Source organism: Oratosquilla oratoria, chromosome 25 (genome assembly GCF_046742065.1).
Source record: "Oratosquilla oratoria isolate Oo_2021 chromosome 25, ASM4674206v1, whole genome shotgun sequence".
NCBI lineage: Eukaryota > Metazoa > Arthropoda > Malacostraca > Stomatopoda > Squillidae > Oratosquilla > Oratosquilla oratoria.
Window position 1 is genome coordinate 10,685,067 of NC_134801.1, and position 27,552 is coordinate 10,712,618.

General features: G+C 42.5%; 1 protein-coding gene across 3 annotated transcripts in view; it reads left to right on the top strand.

Annotated features, from left to right (window-relative positions):
* Dip-C (dipeptidase C) overlaps window positions 1–27,552 on the top strand; it is a 662,859-nt gene that overhangs the window by 228,724 nt on the left and 406,583 nt on the right. The window contains exon 2 of one of the 3 annotated variants that reach the window (XM_076208368.1): window positions 10,278–10,324. The exons of the other annotated variants lie outside the window; for them this stretch is intronic. The gene's annotated coding sequence lies outside the window, so the exon portion shown is untranslated. The remainder of the gene's footprint in view (window positions 1–10,277; window positions 10,325–27,552) is intronic. 3 annotated transcript variants of the gene reach the window in all.

Sequence of the window (27,552 nt, forward strand, 5' to 3'; positions counted from 1 at the left end):
ACAAATGCAACAGTAGAAACTTATGTTCTCTCAGAATATTGCCAAATGAAGTTAGTTGTCTAATCCGTATTGTACTAAAGACTGCCTTGTTTCCCACTCGTCACGTAACTCTACTGACCTAAGTTTGCGCCAAACAACTTCCGGTGACTGTTACCTGCCCTAGCACCCCCAGCAATTACGGTGACGATCACGGATGCCGCCGCAGTTAAGCGCCTCGTGACGTAAGCTCTTGTTTATCTTGTGACACGTAACCACGGGTGATTGAAGACCGGGTTCGACCATGACTATCCCCGAGTGTCCCGTGAGCGCGCGCGCCAGTACCCGCTGACTCAGCATCTCTGCCACTTGAGCCTGACGTGAACACTTGTGGTGGTGCCTTCCTGGGGAGCGGCCGCTGAAGTCGTTTTAAACCTGTCAAGAGAACCAGGACCGATTTGTCTTCACGCCCTCATTACAGTTATATGACCTCTGTGTTGGCTTCCCCGATCAGTTGAATAGTATCGCATATGGGAAGCACCAGAATAAACTTAAGATTTAGATCAGTGGTTCCCAACCTTTTCTGGCTTGAGGCACCCACCCTTGCCAAGCTTTTCAGAGGTCCCCGGCAGTATTTTGTTGATTCAACATCAGTGTAACGAAGTTTTGTCCCAGGATAATATGAAAATATTTATCTCTATACACTGATGCTTCTTTAACGAACAAAAATGGATGACACAGTCGGTAATACGAAAATTATTTTTGCCCTGAATTTTGGCGGCACCCTCAGTTGATCTCACGGTACTCTTTGGTGTCGCGGCACACCGGTTGGGAACCACTGATTTAGACGAATGTGGTTGCCTAACGGGTCAACCTATATAGTCATGGCGTTGTGAATAAAATCGCCTGGCAACACTTGGAACAAGTCTTGAAGTCGAACATGGACGTGATTCCAAACGATGAAGCCTTTCTCATTGGGGTCCCTAGCGAGACCTGGTTCAGACTGGGGACACTTGTCAGGTGAATGAAGTCGTCCGCCGCCAGACTGAACAATGTGACAAAAGTCACCCGAGAAAGAGCCTCAACTTGCTACCGAAGCCCAATGTCTTTAAAGGCGAGCAGTCGGCACTAGTTTGTTGCATGGGATCGTGGGTGTACAGCACACGACTCATAGAAGATATGCAATTGCTTTTAAGCTTCTGCTCTTAAACGATTTGCTTATCTATTTATATATGTTATTTTTGTTTGTTTTGTTTCGTTCTTGTGACAAATGTTCCACGATTTTATCAGTTTGGGAGGCGACTCCTAACTTAAAGCGTGTTGCTGTCTTTATAACCAATTTAAATAGTATTTTGAAATTTGTATGTCAAGACATATGAATAAATATAGTTCCATGTTTTTCATTTTATATTCATTTATTCATTCTTATTTTATTTATCTATTTTTCTATTTCGACTGAAATAGGCCCGAAGACTTTCGAATCTGTTTGTTATAAGTAAAGACTGTCCATACCTTATAAGAAATTTATTTACTTCATTTCTTCCAGTAGTGTGCGAGTCCCTGGTTTTCCTTAGGCAGCCGTAAGACATGTACAAGTGAACACCATCGCTAAGGTTATTTGAGATAGGACACACACACACACACACACACACATCTAGGATAATATCATTATTATACTTACATTTGAATTAATTTATGACACCAATACGATTTTTCGGGGTTACAGATCTCTCGTAGACATGGGATGAATCGATGGTTGTCTTGTATCAGTGTTGGGATGTTTGAACTTCACCCGTTGGTCGCTGGAAGAACACTTACCAATTATTTTCGTCTAACAGAAGTGGACAGTTCCTCGGGAATTCCAAATGAAAGTGTTGGTAATTTTGACATTTGACATACGACTTGTAGGCGGTTAGCGCTAGTGTGTGTGTGTATGGGGGGGGGGGGAGTTGTCCTCGCGCGCATCCTAACGCAATAAGTATTGCGAGGGCCTCTGAACCAAAACACTTCCTCCCCCGAAATTGGGTTAAGGGGAGCTACGTGAACTTGGGTCCTTCTCCATACACATTCTAAAGGCTGCCTTTGTTTAAGGCACTGATTAAAACTGAATGAAGTAACTGGATGCCACATCGTGGGTAAAGCAGGTGATCTAAATTCCAAGGAAAGAGTGACGGAGATGAGGATAAGTTCGCAAGAGTTCTAATCATCGGAATGGAATCTCGCAGTCGTAATATATCCATATGCATGTGATACACACACATACACCAGATCATAAAGAAATAATTGGTATATAAGCATTTTGGTGGTAAGCAGAAATTCGACTGAATACATAAAAGAATTAAACATTTCTTTTACTTATCGAAAGTATCTTAATGAAAGCTAAATTTACTCACATTGATCATGTTTATACCATAGAGATACCGGAGGAGCATATATTTTTCAACCTAACCAAAGGAAGTCAGTGGTCACACGTTAGCACACATGCTCACGTTGTCGAACACAGCTTATATAAGTGGTTGGCAAGGAGGTCAGTGCACACCCATAGTTAGACTGTGATTCAGCAAATTTCACGAAGCTTTTGTTTATGTATTTCGTTAAAACGAAAAGAAAATTGGGATCTGGCAGTGTCTTGTATTAGGTGTGTGACGTTATATGTCGCTTTGAATTCTGTGTTTGGGACGACGTACCTGTACAGTAGTCGTGCTAACGGTGTGGTTATATGTTTACTGGTTTTAAACTTCATTCTTTTCTAAGAGCATCCGGTGGTGTGTGAGAGACAGGGCTCATTTCTAAATTGTGTTTACTAGGCCCACACCTTAGTAGATAATTAATCAAACACCACGATCCTAAATGCTTTCGAAGGTTAGCGCTGATGGATTGTCGGCAAAAGATTACAATTGTGTGTGTGTGTGTGTGTGTGCGTGTGCGTACGTGTGCGTGCGTGTGCGCTTGTATGTGGATGTACTCGTATGTGTGTGTGTGTGCGCGCGCGCGTGTATGTGTGTGTGTGTGTGCGCGCGCGCGTGTATGTATGTGTGTGCGCGCGCGTATGTATGTGAGTGTGTGCGCGCGCGTTTATGTATGTGTGTGTGTGTTTGCGCGCGCGTATATGTGTGTATGTGCGTGTATGTTTTCAACTTGGACTATATCCTTATTTTCTAGTTAAACTTACATTTGAATTCGTGTATTGCCTCCTAAACTATTCCAGATATCTATGCATCAATATGAAAAACTGGATTTCTTTACATCCTTAAGACATTCAGTCTTTTCCAATTTTACTCAAAGGCCTCTCGGATTCCTCCCATCTCTAATCTCTGTGCAACGTGCGTCTTGACGCATGTGTCACACAAGAAACGTCCGTGCGGATTTTCACAGTAGCAGGATATACCGAACCTAATTTGTTAATGTTTACACCAGCTATGTCTCCATTTGTCTCGGAGAGCAGTTAAGCCGGGTCATGAAGAATTGTCACTACAAAACGTCCACATGAAAAATCGTCACCCCATGAGATGTCACCCCATTACGTGAATATATGTCAACAGTGGAATAAAGATTAGGTTAGGTTGAATGCGGGTTATGCTTACTGTCATCAACTTATACAACTGAAGAAATGTAAACCCAGGATGGCCCACATGAAGAATTGTCACCCTAGCCCATATAAAGTTTTGTCACCCTAGGATAGCCCACACGAAGTATTGTTACTCTGTCGAAGTCTGGGATGACGATTCTTCATGTGATCTGCTAAGACGTTCACTCCATAGCATCGGGTGCTGAAACAAAACCCTACTTGCTATTATTGAGGAGATTAATTGTTATTGTCTTTGTAATGTTTAGGGATTAGTGGCACAATAAAAGGGAAAGCTAGATGCCATCATTACGTGCGTGACACGGAAGACGTCTGTGTCATGATCATATTACGTCACACATGGCGCGCATTGTCACCTTATCGGTCTTTATTAGTGGCAGCCGTTACGTCACATGTCTAGAACGTGAAGCAGATCAGGGGAGAGTGGGACGACATATGGATAGGGGACGCATCGGCTTTCTCTTATCGTCACTGTCGGCGTTGCGAGCTGGCGGGGCGGCTACACTTATTGAGGAGGGGAAAGTAGGTTGAAAGATATGGTAGAAGAAGGAAGAGGAGAAGAGAGTTGAATTGCGAGGGAAAGGGTAATAAGAGGATGAAGAGAAAATAAGGAAAAGAGTAAGACAGATGGTAGGAGGAGGAAAACAGATAGGAGGGTACGAACGAAGAAAGAAAAGAAAGTGGAATTAGGAGGAAAAGGGAGGAAAGAGGAGTAAATAAGTAGAAGGATGCAGTAGAAGATGGAAGAGGAGGAAATGTTCAGATAGGAGGGTACGAAAGAAGAAAGAAAAGAAAGTGGAATTAGGAGGAAAGGGGAGTAAATAAGTAGAAGGATGCAGTAGAAGATGGAAGAGGGGGAAATGTTCAGTTAGGAGGGAAAGATTAGTAACAAAATGAAGACAAGATAAGAGGAGAACAGAAAGAAGATGGACGGTAGGAAGATGACAAGAAGAAGAATGTGGCAGAAGGACGAGGAAGAGGATAAAGTTAAGAAAGGAAATAGAAAAAGAAAGACGGGGAAGACTATACTTTCGAAGGTTGTGAAATAGAAATAAATATTATAGGAAAGGGACATTCGTTGTGATAGTGGGAGAGGGGAGGTGATGAGAGTGGCGGGGGAGGGGATGTTAGCAAGATGGAGGGGTAGTGGCGGTGGAAGAGGAAGACAAGGAAGTGAAGTGTTTACGAAACGCAAAACAGCTGGGTACCACGAATTTTACTGCTGTTGTTGGAGAGTTTGGAATGCGGCTTGTTTTGTGCGGGTCCGAGTTTGTAACCGTTTATGTAATCGTGTTCTATTGCTTCGTGTGTTTCTTGTTTTCTTCTCCTTTGCCATCTTCCTTTTCTCTACATGATAATTTTACTACTCTTACTTTCTCATGTTCGGAGTTAGCTGCTTCTTAATATTGTATGCATAACCCTTCTTCCGCAAGCAGTAGTTGCGCACAAGAAAGAACAAACTTCCAATGTGCGATTGGGATTAGTTCAATGACTGTACATATGAGGCTCCTGTTGTCCCTCCTCCTCCTCCCACGTCTCCGTCCTCTCCCCCCGTATCCTTTCCCCGTTTGTTTAAAGATTAGAAAGGAGTTAGGGCGTTTTCTGAAAAGAAAGGCAGTAGTTATTTTAAAAGTAAATCGACGGTTTATTTAATCATCCTCAAACTGGAGGTTTCTCAGCAAAATAAAATCGTTGCAGAACTTTCATTCTGCCCACAATCATCATGTTTCCCCGAGTCTCTCGATGGACACCTAGAGAATGATATTCGGAATTCCATTATTTTCTGATTCAGAAGATGCGTCTTCGTGGTTTGGTCCCACGGATGCCTGCCTGCCTGCTTGCTTGTCCTTGGCACGGGTTGGAGAAGCCACGTCGGCCTGTCTAGGTTCGAGGCATTCCTTGGCACCGCTAACTGACAGCGTAGGCTTACCGGTAGATCTTTTCTTCTCCCCCTTGCTGCTGCTGCTTCTTCTTCTTCTCCTTCTTCTTCTTTTCTTCTTCTTCTTCTTCTTCTTCTTCTTCTTCTTCTTCTTCTTCTTCTTCTTCTTCTTCTTCTTCTTCTTCTTCTTCTTCTTCTTCTTCTTCTTCTTCTTCTTCTTTTTCTTCTTCTTCTTCTTGCTTGTTACTCTTCCTCTTTTTCAACTTCTTCCTCTTCTCTGGATTCTTCTTCTCCAGATCCGTTTTTACTCCTTTCACCTCTCTTACATAAAAACAAAATCGATCAGTGACTTTTTCCCGATTACGAGGCTCTAAAACTATCTTTCAAATGACACTGAGGATCCCATCATTCGGCACTTGATTTGGAACTGAAACTCTGCAGGCACTTATCACACGATAGGACCACCATGGGATAGGGCGGTCCTTCAGTGGACCATCAAATGTTTATGTATTATCGTCGTTGGATTGGTGAAAGTTGAATTGTTGTTATACCTTCCATAATTGAGCAATACACCATTCATTCTTATATTTGTTGCGATGGGTTGCATTTTTCCAGCGCTTTTACCCTCGTAGACACACTATTTTTTTTACTGAGAAATGTATGGTTCAGCATATAACACATATACACAGTAGAACTCTGACCTCGAGCATAGTACAGGGTGTGCCCGACACCCTCCCGGACAGGCGCCCGAAATTATCGCTTTTGTATCTCGCAGTGTTATGTTTCCTCTTCCTGTCGTGTTCCATAGCGTTGATAATTGCACTGATAAGGTTCTCACAACCGGAGGCTCAAGAGCGTCCCAGTCTGTTCTACAGTGGATGTGTGTTCCTATCACTGAGCTTCCGCCGGTCCGATTGTTAAGCAGAACATGTACAGTGGAGAAAGAGAAATTATATATACAAACTTGACTGGCAAAATGGGAATATATCCCCCATCGGAAATAAGGCAATTTGATTTCATGACGAAATGCAAAAACATGCTTTGAAAACAGCGGGGATAGACCAGGTCAGTACACTTCGCAGCAAACCGAACACTGACGCCTCGGCCCTTCCTGCCCCTTTTCTCCCTTTCCCCATCAGTCATTCGATGGATTGTGGACATGATAAAGTAGTAATAAAATAAATGTCAGCGCGTACGTCGACGACCCAGGCCTCTTCTTAATTAGGACCCACCGCCCACAACCCAACAATCTTCTCCAAAAACCTGTAACACATATACACCACCTCACAACCAGTCTCCATATACTTCTGTAAACGACATTGCTACAAAGATACTACATCAATACAAAGATAAACCCTCCTCGTAGAGGTAGAACAGGCCCGATCTGGACCGGATCCTCGACAATAGACCATTCGGACCCTATGATTTCAACACCCAAAACAGTTCTTTCTCGTTATGGAACATATAACAGTCCCGCATACAGAGCAAACGCGACTAGGACGCCATGACGACTCCACTACACTCGCAGCTCGTCGAATACTAAAAACCGACCTAGATATGGACCAAAAGGTCTCCTGTCGGCATGCTCCGCCTTTGTAATCCTTTGTAAACCGTGTGATCTTCAGCTTAAGCCCCAGCATTGGTTCCTTTCGCAGCACTCCACTAAAAAGCTTGTAAGCAGAAAGCAGATACCCCCGTCCATGGGCATCCACTGTACTATGACACCACTAAAACAACTCTACCTTGTCAAAAGCATACCCATCAACCTAATCACTATTAAACACTAACACAAACTTTATACAGCCCATAAATAATTTTACAAATATCCATCCCATAACAACGACCATCCAGGCCCCAAGGTTATTTCCTCTGATACTTCCTGCCTCACCTTAAAAAGGAGGGGAGGGGGGTCAACATAAATCATACAAGTCTCTCCTGTATAATTGCTTATTAAACAAGTATCTTTTGCACCAATGTGGAGTAGGTTACGCAGCAGTGTCCGAAATTAACACAACATTTAGATGTATTACCATTTACGGCATGGCTACCGGTAAGGTATTGTGAACTATGGACTATATAGAAAAGACAACCCGCTCTCGCGAGATCGGTAGTTGTAGAAGGGGAAGAGATGTCTTTATGAAAATGAAAAGATAATTGTGTATGAAAGAGAGCTATTGACACCGGGAGCTCCTTTATGTATATTTATTGCGTGATGCCGTGGCTAAGGAGGCATGGGCAGAAGACTTGGGGTTTGAGGCTGTAAAGACAACGGTTGGATCTAAAATGGACTATGGACTACCTAGAAAAGACCACCCGCTCGCACGGGATCGGTAGTTGTAGGAGGGAAAGAGATGTCTTTATGAAAGTGAAAAGATAGTGGTTGTGTATAAAAGAGTGTTATTCTACCGGACGATTTTTAGGGTTATTTATTGTGTGATGTCGTGGCTTAGGAGGAATGGGCAGAAGACTTGGATTTGGAGGCTGACATGTCTGTAAGGGTTTTTTGGGATATTTATTCAACATTAACCTCAACCTATAAACTTAGAAAAAGAGTAGGAGGCCTAGTTGTAGGTACAGACAGCAATTTAGAAAGGATTTTAGTGGTAGGTAAACTGATATGAGAAGGTGCAGTAGGAAAGAAATGACATTAATTTCAGTATGAGGAAAAACTTACGTAGGTATTTGTGCGTGTAGTATTTTTGTTTGCGATATGCTTGTGTGTGTGTGCTACGCATGGAGGGCTGTTGCCTCTATGCGGGTGTACATTGAAAGGGATATATAAGGGGCGAATCATATCTGGTTCCGGCCGACGAAACACTTCCAGAATGCTTTATTGCCAAAATTACGTGCTATACAAATCTACCGGTTCAAGTGGTGTGTGACTTTGCAAACCATGTGCGGAGGCAAGAGCCAATCAGGAGCTGCGAATGAGGTCTGGTCGGCAGGTCGCGATTACTTACCTATTTGTCTCCATGCAATCGACACGCTTCTTGACCTGACCTCATGCTATCACCAGCACGCTCACGTACACGGTAGGAACTTCACAATCCCAAGACATCAGTGTCATTATTTAACTATAACCCATCCTCGCCGCCCAACATATCCACAACTTTCCTCAGCATCGTACATAATCATTCCAGATTTAAGAAGTGTACATTAAGCAATTTCCACCCTCAAGTCCCGCTCACTGGTCTTCAAAAAACATTCTTGGATCATCCAAATCTCCACCCGCTTCGAATCTGTATCCATCTGGTGGGTATTATCTCAGGTTGATATTCACGGCAATGAACAAGGGTGACAAGGTGGCTCGAAAGACTATATTCACCCCATTCAGTGCATCCACACCACAACTAGTAACAACATATTACCCAGTATTTTATCAGCATGTGGCAAAGACGCTGAGAACGATATTCAATAGAAAAACTAAATAAAATTCTATTCATCCATGGCTGTCTTCGCGTTATAACCGACATTTAGAAACAGCACAAGAACGCCAAAGAACAGGGCATTCCCTACTCACACATATCCTCACCGCAGCCCTCTCACTTGCCAATGTAAAGTTCCCTTCACAATACCACATATACTACTAGAGTGTCCAATTTAGACAAATCGCAACAACCACTTAGTCTGTCATCTTCCCCTTCAAACAACAGTGGCAAACAAATTACTGGGTGACAGAATACCACTATCTCTATTATCTTTTCCTCTATTAAAACTTCATACAAAAAAGGACTCTTATTCAAACTATAAACACTCAGTTAACTAGACTATCTATCCATCTATATATCAATAGAATTCTCCCCCTTTTAAGGGAGGTAACCGTCTAACTACACCAATACATAGAATATAAGATAACGTGCTACAACGGTACGAGATTGTCCACAAGGAAATAAGCTTTGATAAATCACAGACCATAATAAAGATAGCCCCACTTTCGCCCCTTCCCCATTCTTTCTGTTATACCTTAAGCTATGCATCCCATACTTAGAAATATATGTACACACGCACGCAGACAAACATACGTACGTGCACACATATATACTGCACATTTAAGTGACCACTATAGGTTTCTATAGCTTGCTTCCTCTGCAGAAAAACTCGTTACCATAACATTTACATTTACGTAACATTTCATTAATTACTGGTAACACATCATTTACATTCATAACAATTAACAAGTACATATATCTGATCAATTTTACGTGTATATAAATTGGTATAAGAATTAGTTTCCATTATAGAATGCTCTGTTATTGTAAAATTGGTTCAACCGTGTCACGCTAGGGATGACGTGCTAAGCCAATCCAGGGCATAACAGTTCCAGTTTGGCCATTAGGCCGTGTACACATGCTGCTGCAGGGTGTGATAGACATTAAAATATTAAGACTACTCGACCTTTAATTCTCACCATCGTGTTATAGGGTCTCGCAAATACCCCTGCTACAAATGGTGGCAGCGATGGGATTCGAACCCACGCCTCCGAAGAACACTTTCCATGTATATTAAATAACGGTAGAAGCTTTCATGAAAGTAAAGGGTCTTCGTGTGCCGTCTTATATTCCATAGTGTTCCAAATACCCGGGGTAGTAGATTTCCAACTGTACTATTTAATCGTTGGGTGAAGGTCTACGGACGAATTAAATCATAGGCGGACACCCGAAATAGAATATATAAGGTTTGAGGAAGGGCGATTCAAATATGTGGATTTACCTGCAACAGGGTTGGAGAAGGGGAAGGACCGAATCGTGGAACTCAAGAATGTCTGTTAAAAAACCAACACCGCCACGAAAGGCTTAACGATCATCACTTAATCTATTTGTTTTTTTATCTTTTCAGGTAAGCTTGCGTTCAGCTTTTACTGGATCTTACATGGCTGCTCACTGGTGAGTAGAATTTATTTTATGTTTTGCCTCGCTGCACTTCGGAAGGGATTTTGAGATAGATGGAATGAGATAGATACTCGAAACGGCGGACCACACGAAAAACTTAACAGATACAATATCACGAAATGCCAACAGTTTTGATAGATAATGTACGAAACCCACACTCAGACAGAAAATGGGGTCACCAACTTCGGTTTATATTTCTAAATCTTTTCTGGTTAGAATATTGTTTCTTGAAGATTCTGTCAGCGCTCCTGAGTACATAAAAAGCAGATTAGATAGTTGCACGCGTTTTATACATTTTATTATTGATGTCCCTTAATTGTTTAAAATTGTCTTTAATCTTTAAATAAGCACAGAATACAATAGTGCACATTCGCTGGTGAACTGTGATTCTAATTACAATGACAGAAGAACATGAATGCTAAGAAGAGGTCTTTCGATCCATAACGTGGTGAGACAAGTAAACAAAAATACAGACGAACAAGTAAATAAGGTGAACAGTTAAAGCAAAGACAATAGCGTTTCGGGTGCAATGCTGCTCGTCGCGAGCATCCTCGCCGCCAGGATGGCGGTGGCTGGCCCCGCCATCCAAGATTTCTTGCGCAACAGCGGGCGCATTGCCCCGAACTGTTATTCCGAGGATCCTCCCTGCTTTTCTATAATTCTTTCCTCCTTCGCTGCTTGGGAACCACGGATATGGATAAAATAATCTGACGACAATCAAGGTGAAAGGAAAAAGTGACACCCGGTACGAAAGGAGTTAGTTTATTCCACATTGTGATCCCCACTCATGTAGCTTGTACATGTATACGGGATTATGCACGTTCAGGCTCAAATGCCGTACGTAGCTGTTTGTATGCACGCGCATGATTCTAATTACCATGTTCTGATCAACAAGATTAACATGAGTCACGTGGTGCCACGTGAGTGTGTGTGTGCGTGCGCGCACACACACACACACACACACACACACATACATACACACAGACACACACGCACACACACACACACACACACACACACACACACACACACACACACACACACACACACACACACACACACACACACACACACACACACACACACACGCACAGGAAATGAATTCATGTCCATTCCTTGTTCCATTGAATGAGTTGAATCATAACTTCATTTATGTGTTTATTGTGCACCTGTGTTTGCGTGTGCATACGCGCGAGTGTACTTGTACGTGTCGTTTATGTTCGCGTTGTCTCCATTTCTGTATTTAATTTGTGAATGTTCATTTTGGTCAAAGTATGAAAATTTTTTTACACTTTAATCAGTATCTATGTGAGTATGTGTGTGTGTGTGAACTTGCTGTTTACATGTGAGCTAATACAAACGTCAGAGTAAACGTGCCAACAAATTTGTACATTAGCGATGGGTTTTTGTATGATTGTCGTTGTGTTTTTGTAGATGCGCCCTAAGTATATTGTGTCGTGGTAATCGTGTTGGTTTTATTTTAGTCATCAGTCTTCCCTTTGAAGGGTTGGAAAAGCTAATTTTGTAGGAATTGATCTTTTTCCTGGCCAGGGAGCCCGTCTTACAAAGTGTTGCCCCAGAGGGCTGAAAACGGTTATTTCGTAAGAGAGTTCCTTGCCTGCATTCTGTCGCCAGATACCACCTTAAAAAAATTGTGTTCGTTCGAATTTGAGGCCCGTGCGGGCGATTCCAATGAATGTAAATCGTGCTGACAAGAAATAAGTTAATCGGATGGCACGTGCACCTTTCGCAAGAACAACCGCCATGTTTCTTTCCGTAAAAATAGTGATAAATAACAAAAGAAAAAATAAACTAATGGGACTGTAAAGCGAGGTTGCCAGATGCACGAAGAACATTGTTCTAATGGGATATTGGGTAGCAAACAGAGCTAATTGAAACCGTATTCTCTGATTTTGAGAAAGATATAATCCTCTATTAGTTGAAGGGTAATTGGATGAAAGTCGACTTATATACATATGATACAGTTCATGCATTGAGACTAATAGTCGGTCGCATTTGAAATATGTTGCTTTCTTTATGGCCGCCATATCTCACTGAAGACGTTGACAGACTGCAAAGGGTACAGCGTCGAGCCACAAATCATGGAGCAAATATCAGAAACAAACCACACACATTTTAGGGTCTCAGATGCCACCAAAGAGTAGTTAGCCATGCATTTGGTGGAAGGGCAATTGTAGTTGATTGTGTTTGTTTTTGTTTGTCAATAAAGATTTTTGCATTCATTCGGTTTATCATACGATAAGAGAAGCGTGATTCACCATGGTTTTGCATCACGTGATGGATTCGCATTGTAGATTAGTGGGAGGGAGGAATTGCGACATTTTGCACTCATCACACGCGCGCGCACGCACACACACACACACACACACACACACACACACACACACACACACACACACACACACACACACACACACACACACACACACACACACACACACACACACACACACGCACACACACACACACACACACTAATAAGGCCTAGACTGGAATATGCTGCGATATTATGGTCACCCAATACCAAAAAACAATATAAAGAAGATTGAAAGAATCCAGAGAGCAACCACAAAAATGGCTCCAACACTTTCAAAATTGTTATATGAAGAGAGACTGGCTGAATTGGAGTTACCGACTTTGGAGCAAAGAAGAGAGAGAGGCGACCAACTGACCATCTATTGAATCATGAAGGGCACAGAAATACTCGATAGAGAGGACTTGTTAAATTAAGACAAGAGAAACACAAGAGGACATGGAAAGAAACTAAAAATATATAGTCATAGAGGAGATCTAAAGAAGTTTTCCACACAGAGTGGTGACGATTGGAACAAATTGGACGAAACAATAGTGTGTGCAAAAACCATTCATGAATTTAAGAGTAAACTAGACACAGCGAGATACAAAAGCGGGACACCGCGAGCTTAGCTCCCCTTCCCGTAAAATACAAGTAGGTAAGATAAATACACACGACTCGATGGCGCAGTAGATAGAGTTCCCGGCCGCTATTACGGCGGTATGAGTTCGAATCCCGCCTAGTCTTGAAAAAATTAGTATCGCTGCGCTGCGAGTCGTTACTCCAACTATCGTGGGCGGGGAGTTGATGTGTGTGTGTGTGTGTGTGTGTGTGTGTGTACGTGTAAGATCGGTTATATATGAGTTCTGAGCTCTTCCGGGAGGGAAATAGCTGCCAGTCACAATTCCAACACGTGATCCAAGACCATGGTGAATCACACACACACATCCTTGCACAAGGGGGACAGTAACGACTTGCAATATTAGTGAAAGCTTTTCGCGCCGTGGGAGTGGCGTGGATTCTCACGGGAGCAAACCCTGGAGAATTCGTCATCGGTGCTTTTTTTTTCTTCTTCTTCTTCTTCTTCTTCTTCTTCTTCTTCTTCTTCTTCTTCTTCTTCTTCTTCTTCTTCTTCTTCTTCTTCTTCTTCTTCTTCTTCTTCTTCTTCTTCTTCTTCTTCTTCTTCTTCTTCTTCTTCTTCTTCTTCTTCTTCTTCTTCTTCTCTTCTTCTTCTTCTTCTTCTTCTTCTTCTTCTTCTTCTTCTTCTTCTTCTTCTTCTTCTTCTTCTTCTTCTTCTTCTTCTTCTTCTTCTTCTTCTTCTTCTTCTTCTTCTTCCCCCCCCCAACGGTGGCGCATTGAGAGAGCCGAGTCCCGTAACGATGACGCTCATGGAAAGTGCGGCGTGTGTGTGTGTGACCTTGTCTGGTAATCGTCGCTTTGTTTTTGTTGTGCTGAGTACAGGCGATGGCGACCTTGAGTTCCCTGGCGATTTTTTTTTTTTTTCTTTTCTTTTCTTTTTTTTCGGGGGATGGTTATGAGTAACGCGAGGCAGGAGCGATCCCAAGGGCAACACCGTTTTAACCCATCGAAATACGCGGTTTCAGACACGTTGGGTGCAATTTGTTGGTGTTAGCCAACCCCAAATTGTACAAGCGTTTTTTTTTTTTTTTTTTTTTTTTTTGCGCATTTTCATTCGAGCGGGCGACTTCCTGGTAGCATTGTTTGAAGTGCCATCCGCAGCAGGAATGATTAATCAAGCACCTGTCGTCAGCTGTTCCCAATGAGTTCTGCTCATCTTGGCCACTTTGTTTCAATCATCAGCCATTCATAGAGCAATGCTGCAGAAAAAGCCTCTTCAGGCCATTTCCGTGTTGTGTGTGTGTGAAATAACAAAGGAACACAAATGTGAGGCACCTGGTCGCACTGTCAACAAAAACAAAATCGTTGTGTACATGTTTGTTTATATATACTTAGTGCAGAACATTCTTGTATGAATGATATAATCGGTGCGTGTTTTGCATGCACTTCCTTTGGCATGCTTGCGTGCCACCTCTTGTATACAAATACACACAATCTCTCTCTCTCTCTCTCTCTCTCTATCTATCTATCTCTCTTTCTCTCGCTCTCTCTCTCGCTCGCTAGCTCTCTCCCTCTCTCTAAAGAACATAAGAATGAAGAAGACTGCAAGAGGCCATAATACCTACATTAGTCAGTTCCGTGTCCCATACCACCTGCCATCCCCTCCATAAAGTTACCTAACCTTCTCTTAAAATAACCGATAGGTAAAAGTCTTTTCCATTCCTTAATGACTATTGGTAAACCAGTTCTCGCATATTTCCTTCCTAAATCTCTCTCTCTCTCTCTCTCTCTCTTTCTCTCTTTCTCTCTGTTTATCTCCCCCTCTCTTTCTGGTTGTCTCCCCCCCCTCTCTCTCTCTCTCTCCTTCTCTCTGTCTCTCCCCCTCTCTCTTTGTCTCTCTCTCCCTCTCTGTCTCTATCTATCCATCTATATATCCATCTATCTATCTATCTATCTATCAGTCGCTCTGGCGTGGCCGCGCGCGTGCAGAGGAGGATCAAACCAGGAAGACACTTGTCCCAGTGTGTACGTGACCTCTGGCGCTAGAGTAAAGATATTTCTTTTAAACTTGCTCCCTAAATCATTTGAACAAAGCTGCAGCCAATTAATGTTAATTGCATGATTTGCACTTTTACAAAAACATAATTTCCATTGGCAAGTCTTTTTCAAACATATTGGAAGTGTAGGAAGGTGGGAATGTATAAAGTAAAACATTGAAACGCGAAAGTGTATGGAGGGAAACATTAAACGAGACCAGGAGGAGGAACAGGAGGTGGGGATAGAAATTGGTGTGTGTGTGTATGTGTGTGTGTGCGTGTGCAGGGGGCTGGGGCGATTAGGGGGGAGAGCAGTGTTGTTCATTTTGTGGGTCCTTCAAATAGCTGAGGTTCTTTGTGCCATCCTATATATATTTTTTCGGGAGCCATCCAAATGGAGGCATTTTTGTGTGTGTGAACAGATACTATTGTAGATTAAATATGCGTTTTCTTTACGGGGACATTTTGGGAGAGGTCTTGGCGAACACCTCTGGGAAGAGTGCAAAGTGAAGGTGTAGCGTGTAGGCGTGCACGGCGTGTCAGTCAATCTGGACTCTAGAGCTTTAAGTTTTCCAAGAGACCCGCGGCCCCTTGGAACCCCCCGGCCACGGCCACCGGGTCGGCCCCTCCTGCATCATTCGGGGAAGAGACTTTGTTTCTAGTGTTTTCTGAAATGGGTGAGTGTAAGGCCATGGATGGTTGCGTATTCTGTGTGATGGCTTGATGCGAAACTAGTGGTGCCCTGTACCCTGAATTCGTTTGGCGCCAGTTCAAGAACGTGTAAAAGGTCTTTGACAATGTAGCAGTGATTAATCTCTAGGTAATTAGTATTCACATACATGCGCCAGTACCCTGACGTGCCTCTCGCAATCTATGTCCCCCTTTCAACATAACAATCAGCTTGACCTCCAGTAGTTGTACACACTTTCCCTGCCGTGGTATCGTGTTCGACACCACTGCCACCACCATTGCCACCACAATCATCACTACCACACATTTTTGAGGGCATCGCACCCCTGTACACTTCCTCTGTGGTTTAATTGAGTGCATTCCTCACACACTCTCCATTTCCCCCGCCTTGTTCCCTCTAATCATTTCCTACTCTTCCTTTCCTATTGCATCTTTCTCGAGCTGAATCTTATCCCTCTACCTTCCACCATCGTCCTTTTCTCCATTATTAAGCCCACTTCTTCAATCATCACATACAATTTCACCGTTCTTAATCTCCGGGTATCTCTTCCCTCTCTGTGCTGTAGCGGCCTCATTGCCCTGCTGGCTCGACAGATAGGCATGTAACCAACAAGCAGAACGACATAATCGTACGTGCGGTGGGAGGCGTGCGTATGCGGGGTGCGTGCGCACACACACACACACACACACACCGACACAGTTGGTACCGACTCGGTGGCACAGTTGGTAGAGCGCTGAACTGGGAAGCAGAAGTGCTCCCAGTAACCCAGTTCGAATCCTGCCCAGGGCCGAAATTATTTCGGTATCGCTGTGCCTCGGGTCGTTACTCTGACTCTCGTGGGCGGGGAGTAGGGTGTGTGTGTGTGTGCAAGGTGCATTACCCATAGATTGGACCTACGAGCTCTGAGCTCTCTTCCAGGAGGGAAATAGCTGTCGATCACGAGTCCAACACGTGATCCAAAGACCAAGTGAATACACACACACATACATGCACACACACACACACATGCACACACATACAGAGAGAGAGAGAGATGCTTTACGTGCTTTTGAGTTGACACGAAAGAGTTGCACTATACCGAGCTCCGAGCTGACCAACGTTGCACGCGCCGCCATCACGTGATCACCTTTGTGCCCCAAGTGAACCCTGAAGTGGTGGTGAGCCATTGATTGCCTGCCTGCCAGGGGGGACCCAAGGTGAGCAGCAGCCCCTCACAAAAACAAAAGTTTACGTCATAAAAACTGAGCTCCGAAGTTGCCTTTAAAATTGAAGACAGAAAACCTTGTTAGGTATAATTGTGCCTTCACCAGCTCTCCCTGGGTTCGACCCTTTGGCTGCCGGTTCGCCCCTCTTTTGCAGGAGTAAAATCGGCTGGCAACAGTCGTGGTAAAGTTTTTAAATGTGTGTGTGTGTGTGTGTGTGTGTGTGTGTGTGTGTGTGTGTGTGTGTATTCACTTGGTCTTTGGATCACGTGTTGGACTCGTGATCGACAGCTATTTCCCTCCTGGAAGAGAGCTCAGAGCTCGTAGGTCCGATCTATGGGTAATGCTATGACCTTGCACACACACACACCCCCAACTCCCCGCCCACGAGAGTTGGAGTAACACCCCTCAGCGCTGCGATACTGATATTATTTCAGCCCCGGGCGAGGATCGAACCCGGACCTCCGTAGTGGCAGGCCAGAGCTCTAACCACAGCGCCATGAGAGCGCGTGTGTGTGTGTGTGTGTGTGTGTGTGTGTGTGTGTGTGTGTGTGTGTGTGTGTGTGTGTGTGTGTGCGTGCGTGTATTTACCTAGTTGTATTTTACGGGAAAGGGAGCTATGCGTGTGTGTGTGTGTGTGTGTGTGTGTGTGTGTGCGTGCGTACGTGTATTTACCTAGTTGTATTTTACGGAAAGGGGAGGTATGCGTGTGTGTGTGTGTGTGTGTGTGTGTGTGTGTGTGTGTGTGTGTGTATGTGTGTGTGTGTGTGTGTGTGTGTTTACCTAGTTGTATCTTGCGGGAAGGGGAGCAATGCTCGTCATGTCCCGTCTTTGTATTTCGCAGTGTCTAGTTTGCTCCTAAATTCGCACATAGTTTTTGCACACATTATTGTTTTATCCAGTTCGTTCCAGACATCCACCAGTCTGTGTGGAAAATAGTTTTTTTAGGTCTCTTCTATGACTATCCTTTTTGAGTTTCTTATCATGTCCCCTTGTTTCTCTTATCCCAATTTAGTAAGTCCTTCTATCAAGGACTTTTGTGCCTTTCATGAATCTGTAAATGGTCAGCAGGTCACCTCTCTTTCTCTTCTTTGTTCCAAAGTCGGTAATTTCAATTTAGCCAGTCTCTCCTCATATGACAGGTTTGAAAGCTTTGGGGCCATTTTCGTGGCTGCTCTCTGGATTCGTTTAATTTTCTTGATATCATTTTTGGTACTGGGTGATCATAGTGTCGCAGCATACTCTAGACCTTATTGGTGTGATTAGTATTTTTAACCACTTCGTCCAAATAGGTAAAAGCTACCTTTATTGATCTTAGCAAGTTGTAAGATTCTCCGACACTTTAGTTTATCTGTTTATCCCAGGTCTTTTTCAGATCCCACTCTCTTCACTTCCTTTGTTCCAATTTTATATTGTCCCGATATTTTTTTTTACTTTTTCCGAACTCCATTATTCTACATTTCTTTATGTTGAAGTCTACTTCCCACTTTTGTGTCCATTTCCAAACTTTGTTTAGGTCCGTCTTCTGTAGTGATTCACAATCCGTTTCAGTATTCATTTTCCTCAACAATTTAGCATCATCTGCAAAAAAGCTCAAGTAACAATTCCTATCTTCATCCATGTCATTCGCATAAATAGCGAGCATTATTGGAGCCAATACCGATCCCTATGGAACTCCACTAATCACCTCTTCCCAAGTTGAATTATTTTCTCTGAGCACTACTCTCATTTTTCTACCATGCAAGAAAACCTTCCAGTTTAGTAAATTACCTTGTAGCCCTCCTATGTCTTCCTTTTTTTATTATTATTAATTATTGTGTAGTACTTTGTCGAAGGCTTTTTGTAAGTCTAGAAAAGCACAATCAGCCCATCCATCCCTTTCTTGTATTATATCTATTAGTCTTGAGTAGAAACAGATTATGTTTGTGGCACATGATCTTCCCTGTCTGAATCCAAATTGTCTTGGGGTTATGATATTGTTTTCTTCCAGGTGTTTTATCCCTCTATTCATGATCATTTTTTCACAAATTTTGGCTACAGTGCTTGTAAGGGAGACCGGTCTGTAATTAGTTGGTTCTTCTTTGTTTCCTCCTTTATATATTGGTACAATATTGACATTTTTTCATTCCTTTGGTATTTTTCCTTCTTTGAGTGAGCAACTTATTATGTTATACATTTTGTCCATTAATTCTTCTTTACATTATTTTAGTATCAAATTTGCAGTACCGTCTGGGTCGTGTGGTTTCCTGACATCAAGGTTCGTTATTTGATCCATTATTTCTTTTTGTGTTATTCTTACTTCCCTCATGGGGGGGGGGGGAGATCGCACTTCACTTCCTTCGTCCCAATGCTGTATTTTCCCCCTAGTGAAAACCGGCTTGAAGCGGTTGTTCATGACTTCAGCCATTTCTAAATCTTCTGTATAATCTATATTTCCGTGGCTTAGTTTCACCATTTCCTGTTAATTTTTAAGTTTACCATTCCCATAGCTATAGAATAGTTTGGTTTGATCTTTACATTTTTCTATGATGTCTTTTTCGTAGTTTCTTTTTTCCTCTCTGCGCACTTTGACATGTTCATTTATGTGGTTGATATATATTTGCCACTTTGCAGGTTTTTTTTTTTTTATCTTTTTTCCATCTTTTCCAAGCGTTATCTCTTCTGTTGAACAAGCACTTAATGTGTGTGCGTGTGTGTGCGTGCGTGTGTGTGTGTATATGATTCACCATGGTCTTGGATCACGTGTTGGACTCGTGATCGACAACTATTTCCCTCTCGAAAGAGAGCTCATGTGTGTGTGTGTGTGTGTGTTTGTTTGTTTGTGTGTGTGTGTGTGCATGTGTGTGTGTGTGTGTGTGTGTATGTGTGTGTGTGCGTGTGTGTGTGTGACCTACTTTATGAATGTGAATGAACATCGTTACTTGTGTTACTCCGTATGGGGTATTGGCTGCTAAATTTAATGCAATCAGTATTTTAATCACTGCAGTGACTTCTTGACGTACCAGTCACGCAGCATTCTCTTGTGACGAGTAATTAAACAAAAAATTCACTTTTGATTTATAAGCCCCCCCCCCCCATTGAACTGCCGACATTAAATATCTTGTTATTCATCTCTGCGGCGATATTGTCACCGACGAAATGAATGTCGGTAGACGCATGTTTACATTTGCGTCCGTTTTCCTCCTCGTGGTGGAGGGATCGGAGGGGAGGTGGAGTGGGAAGTGGAAGGTACAGCCGCTCTCAGATCGCCTGAGAATCAACTCAGCGCTCGTAGAGGTCGAACGTCTCTTCAACCAGCTCTCTCAACAAGCTCCAAGAATCTTCGCCGGCCGGTGGTGGCTGGGAGATATATCTCCTAGCTGCTGCCGGTCTGGCATGGCCGACCTCTACGTTGACGTCGGCAGGCGGGTTTACACCAAGACAAATACACACACACATTTCCCAAGTCACGTAAATCTCTGTTTTCAGAGTAGTGCTTGGAAGAAAAGAGGCACACGCACACTTTCTCGCTGGCAAAGCAGAGGCCCAAACCGTCTCTCTCAGAACGCCCAATCTGATCGCAGGCTGGTTGACGGAGAGACTTGGGACACCTCTCTGTCCAACCGGCCCGCAACCTAACGCTGGCCTCTCGCTGACGCTGGTGAGCGAGTTTACACTTCTGACATTTACACACAATTCCCAATCGCGTAATTCTCTGTTTTCAGAGTTGTGATTGGAAGGAAAGAGACCATACAACACCCGCCCGTCTGCCCCTCTCTCGCACCGCCACTGAATCAACTCTTCCGGAATCCAAACCCAGCCTGGGGATAAACAGGCAACGCTCGCCCCACCTGTGGCTCATCAGGAACGCGCTCGCCAGCGGTGGCGGCGAGGAGTTATCTCCTTGCGGCTGCCGTTCTGGTTACGGATCTCTTCGTTGACGTCGGCAGGCGGGTGTACACCGCCCGTCTGCCCCCCCTCGCACCGCCACTGGACCAACTCTAAAGGACTTCAAACCCAAAACCTGGGGAAAATCAGGCTACGCTCGCCCCACCTGTGGCTTATCAGGACGCCCTCTACACGCGGGAAGTTAAATCAACTCACTTCTCGTAAGATACACACATACACCTCTCACGAACAGAGCCACAACACACGCACAAACATCTACACTTACTTTTTCTTCGACTAAAATTCGCTTCCTTTCTAACTTTCTCTTCTACTACATCTTCTCATTTCAGTTTACCTCCCACTAAAGATTTTTCCGTTTTTCCACCTTTCTCTACTACTACGCCTCCTACCATTTTCTAAACTTTCGTTGGTGATCCTAATCCTAACCCCGGCGTCAAGCGCTGCCCTCAAAGCTCCCGGTCCATTTCTCCCAAGCCACGACAACAAATAAACCCCTAATCGCTCGCAATTCGCCCGTTGGCAATAGCCCTCTTTTATACACTACTATCTTTTCATTTTCTTACAGACATTCTTCCCCTCCCACGCAAGCGAGGTGGTCTTTCCTTGGAATCCAGAATCCAGATCGCCGATTTGAACAGGAGTAGGAAGAGGGAAGAGGTCTGTGAGGTGACATGGCGAAGTTGGGGAAAGAATGCTGACGATAACGATACTTGTGATTAGGGAAGAGGAATTGGAGGAACAATTTGAACGGTCAGATAAAAGAGAAAGATGTATTTGTGTTTTGTGTGTTGTTTGGTGGTGTCTCAAAGGGGTCTGGATGATTTGGAAAAGACCGACAATAATGAAGGAGGAGGACGACGTGAAGGAATACCAAAAATATCAACTTCTCTCTGTTTCTCTCAACACACACGCACACACACACGCGCGCGCGCGCACATTCTCCAGGAAGTGACTGGATTATGGTCGTATATATTTCAGGTTAGGTTAAGGTAGGCTAGAGACCAACATTTTGGGCCAAGCTCACAATAAAATATTGCAGCAGACCTTTTGGCTTGGAGCCCTTTCGTGTGAGAACGTTAATGGGGGGGGGGGAGATGCCAGGCTAATGGATGAGCATCTGCCGGCGGCATGAATTAATTAGCAGCCCTATACCCAGAGGAAATATGGGCCATAACTGTTTCTTACAGCGTTGGTACTCCGGACTCGATACTTCGTTTAAGAATACGGCTCTCGACCCGATGGTTGGGGAACGACGATGGATGTGTTGGTGGGGGAGGTGGAAGGGGATTGGGTTGTGGAAATTGTCTCTGGTTGAGGATAATTATGGAAGCGTCATGGAGCCATGCCGAATAGGGTTACAATTGGGTTTGGGTGCGCATTATGGTTACTCTCGTGCGTTCGTTTGTGGGTTTTCTGTAGGCACAGGTACCTCGATACCCTTTGGGTGCTGTAGCACTCTTTAGTCATACAGGTGTGGTGCGGCACAATGCATGAACGGGTGAATCATCATTGAACTGAAGCTATGAAGTGAGTCATGATTGTGGTGTTGTGGAATGGGGAATCTTTTATTGTTTTGAGGCAAGCCGCGATTTTTTTTTTTTCCGAAGTGAGTCACGGTATTTCCACGTAGTTTTCCTTCCCGATTTTGGCAAAACATTGTCTTCACCTTGGTTGGTGTTTCATGCCAAACACGATAAAAAGATTATGTTGAACTTGCAAGATCCGATTATTCTAAACCCCAAACGAAGGAACTGAATATACGGAATATATGATAGTAACTCGTGGCCTTCCATAATTGGTGTGCAATTACCTTTGAAAAAGATCAGTCAGTGTGCTCCAATTGGCTTTCCACAGGGGGGCTCCAGAATTCTCTCCCCATCGACATTTTTTCCACACGTCTCTTATTTTTTTTTTTTTTTTTTTTTTTTTTTTTTTTTTTTTCTAAGGCTCTCCTACGCCTTAGGATATACAAATCACAAAATTCAAACGCAAAATTTCCTATTTGACTTTTAGATCATATTTAAATAAATAGATTGAATTTTTTGTTTCTTCGTCCTGGATTTTTCTAACATTTTTATCGACATTTTTACTTCACTAAAACGAATCGTCTGCTACAAAAGTTGGGAATAGTGGTCGCCATCTTGATGAATCTAAACACAATGCTGCCATTGTTTTTGTGCATAGGACACGCATTACAGTGCAGTGAATTGAGTTGCCACGGTTTCCATCCATTTTGACCCTGTCCAAACGGTCGATGTGATGTGATCAAACAAATTCCTGTCACAGATTCGTAAAACACGAAAGTTAGTAGTTTTTGATTATACATATTGATGAGCACATTTTTCTCTATCGAATCCCACTTTTTGTGGGATTCGATATAGAAAAGTAAATGGAAAATTCACCTTTATTTTAGTACATTACTGCTGTTATCACAGAATTGCAAAACAGGAACATGTAATTTATCATTAACTTGAATAAGCAATATTCCCTAATATGCTGCAAATGCAAAAGAATGTCCATATATTTCTCATATCAGTGATAAAATTAGATTGGATGCAGAATGTACCAGGGCGTTAAACCTTGTCCCTTGTTTTGTATTAACAATATACCCGGTAGTTTTATGGCTAAAAATAACACTAGTATCATCACAAAGTTCGCTAGAATCTATATACAGTATATATATTTTGCTTAAATACACTGTACTTATTTGTACCTGAATGTACTTGGTATTTTTCAAGTATTTTGGGTCTAAGTACAAGTAGGCGTACAAGTACCGTTGAATTTTTAAACCAAATACAAGTACATGAAACTCTGTACTTAAGTCCAAGCACAAATACTTGAAAATCTGTATTTGAGTCCAAGTACATGAATATCTGTACTTAAATCAAAATACAAATACATGAATATCTGTACTTAAATCAAAATACAAGTACATGAAAATTTGTACCTAAATTCAAGTACATCAAAATTGGTACCTAAATACAAATTCATGAAAATATGTACGTACAAGTGCATGAAAATATGTACCTAAGTACAAATACATGAAAATCTGTACTAAAGTACAAGTACATGAAAATGTGTACTAAAGTACAAGTACATGAAAATGTGTATATAAGTCCAATACTCGTACATAAAATCTGTACTTATGTCCAATTACAAGTACATGAAAATCTGTACTTAAGCCCAGGTACAAGTACATGAAAATATGTACTTAATTCCAATATCAAGTACATGAAAAATTCTACTTAAATTCAAGTACAAATACATGTACTGGGACATAACCCTGCTTCATCATGTTCATGTCATTAGGCCTAGGCTTGCTACATGATGTACATGTAGGCTAAGCCTGCTACAAGATGTACATGTAGGCTAGGCCTACTACATGATGTACATGTAGGCTAGGCCTATTACATGACGTACATACAGGCTAGGCCTACTACATGATGTACATATAGGCTAAGCCTACTACATAATGTATATGTAGGGTAGGCCTACTACATGATGTACATGTAGGCTAGGCCTACTACATTATGTACATGTAGACTAGGACTACACGATGTCTGTATCACTATGAGAACATAAACAAATCCGGTTGTAAGGGTCACCGTTATCCAAATTTTACTGAATCGTGATGCTCTGCCAGACTGAATAAAGAACCTTGGACATGAAAGACAAAAGGCACGAACCACGAGGTTGTATGCATCCTGTGCGTCCATTTGTCCAACAATACATCCGTTTCCCCCCCTTCATTCATGTCGTCGCCATCAGCATGTTCAGTCTGAACCGGAGGAACTCCCATCATAGCTAATGTCCCTGTAAGTGAGATCAACCGATTATGAAGAGTTAGTTCCACTCGAATTGGAAGAATTTTCATTTTCACTCCCCGAGAAATATTCCGTTTGAGTTGAGTCCGCCATGGTCAATGTGCATTGATATACGTTCATCAACGGAAGATGGCGCTGGCGACATTTTTTTTTTTTTCAGACGATGGATGTTGGGACAGTAGAGATAAAAAAAAAATAAATAAATAAAAACCAGCTTGATACCATCAACTAATGTGGCAAATTGAAAAAAAAAATTCTAGATGGGATTTACCACACATTCAAAGTAGAACATATAAATGCTGTATGCATATCCTTTAAACACTTGAATTACATTTCTTTTCTACTTGGAGCCCTCCTCGGGAATTCCATTATTGTTCCGCTTCGATATATATATATATATATATATATATATATATATATATATATATATATATATATATATATATATATATATATATATATATTGTCATTCCGTGATCAACTATTTTTTATAGTATCCCCACTTTGAAAACTTTCCCCAAATCCACGTTCGCTCATCTGTGTAAATGGGACTAGCGCAGCAAGCAGGAAGCTTACAGAAGTAGGGGCGCCCTAGGAAGGTTAGGGTTTGACTATATACTTAGGATGCAGGTCCGGCCCGCTCTCCAATGGACCACCACCACGGATAGCCTTCTTAAGAGTCTTCGGAGTCATCTCGAAGTCAAACGCGCTGTGGAATGCCAGCCATTTCCTGGTACTGGTGCTAAGGAATACCTGGCTGTTGAATTCTATACGACATATCTCGCCCCAAGATAACTCCAACCAACCCAGCTAGCCTAATGTAACTTCTTCCTCATTGTCTTTGTTTTCTTTCTTCTTGTTCTCATATTTCTTCTTTGTGGTCCCTTACACTAAGGTTTACCCTCCGTTTGTATTTGCCAGAGCTGCCGAGTTCTCGCAGGCCAATATAGGTTATATATATATGCTCACACATTTTATATGATATATAAATGAAGAATCATATACATTACTTCGTTTCTCTATTACAAAGGATTACAAAGGCGGAACATGCCGATAGGAGACCTTTTGGTCTATTACTAGGTCGGATGCGAAAAAATTATAATAATGATAGATAAATGATAATATAAATAATAATAAAATAAATGCATAGGTTGAATTATAAACAAACAGGTAAAGAGTAGATATTAATAAAATGACATATAACTAATAATAAATGTGAATCAAGCAAATGATAATAAACAGACAAGTGATATCAAAACAAATAAACAAATAATATATAATAAATGACCTCAGGTTGCATTGAACCCTGTGGCACCATCACCGCTCGCAGCTTGCAAGTGGTTATATTCTCTCATTCTTTGTTTATATCATCGTGTGTTGGCTACCCCCCGTGTAAGGGGAAAATAACTTTGGTATATGTATGTGTGTGTTCCAGGGATTGTGTGTCCTAGCCCTTCTCTATCTCTGCGCGCAACTGTGTGTATTTCTTGAGTGTGTGTGTGTTTATGTCTCTGTGTACTTCCTTCATTCAACACCGTCTTGGATCATGAGATCGACAGCTGTTGCCCTTCCAGATCATAGTTGAAGTGCCGATTCGCTTTGCAGCGATGCTGAATATTCAGCCCTGGAATGGACTAGAATTCGGATAGCTGAATGATCGAGATCAGTACCACTACACCGTCCAGCTGTGTACGCAAGATGTGTACGTCTACAGTGTACACTTGAGTATGGCCGTTCTTGTGTTTGTTTGTGTAATCATCATGATTAAGAATATGAGAAATTTGAGAGCCTCAGTGCGCGTGCGCGTGTTAGCGTAATATGTTGTCGAGGCATTGTGACAAGTTGGTAAACGTGGATAAAGAAAATTAGAAGTCAGACCCTCTGACTTGTTTCGCACACAATTAATGAACTTTGGTTCACGTTACATTCGATTATCGATGGATTCAGTCATGTTGAGTCATTATAAAGAGAGGTTTTTGTTTCGTGATACAGTTCAAACACAGCATTGTGCACATGTCGACTTGAAACTACCCTTGTATGGAAGAGTATCATAACCAGAACTTGCACGACCGTGTGTGTGTGAAGGGTGATGCGTCGTTGAAGTTGATGTGCGATTTTGGTGCCGGGAACAAGGCTTCCCGGTGACGTCACGTCGCCTGTTCTTTGCGCTGCGCTTTTGTTTTGGCGGCGAACGGGGTAAGCCGAGGCTGATGTTACTGTAAATGCCGTATCTATTGTTTTTTTTGTTTTTTTTTTTTTTTTACTTATACTCTCTATGTTTATCATTTTACCTGGGGTTTTATCAGATTGGTACCAACGCATCATTCATCCCAATCCCGAGATTCGACAATGTGTTTGTTGTCGCTGTGTCTATGGCTAAGCTTTCCTATATCTATAATTTCCTCTGTGGAATCGACCTTAGATATAAATTACCTAAGTGCGCGCGCACCACACACGTAGACAATGGGGAGTGGCTTTCCAAGGTACACCTCTGACGTGTTTGTGACTCATACAGTGGCTGCTTCGCCGAGGGAAGATTTGTGTGTTTGTTCCTTGTTTGGTGTGGGACGGGGGTAACCTTGTATGTAGGTGTGCCTGTTTACCTTATTCTTACATACAGGATTTCAGCAATTTTGTGTTAACATTCGTTCATGTTATCTGACTGGATTATTTGTTATTCCGCGCTCC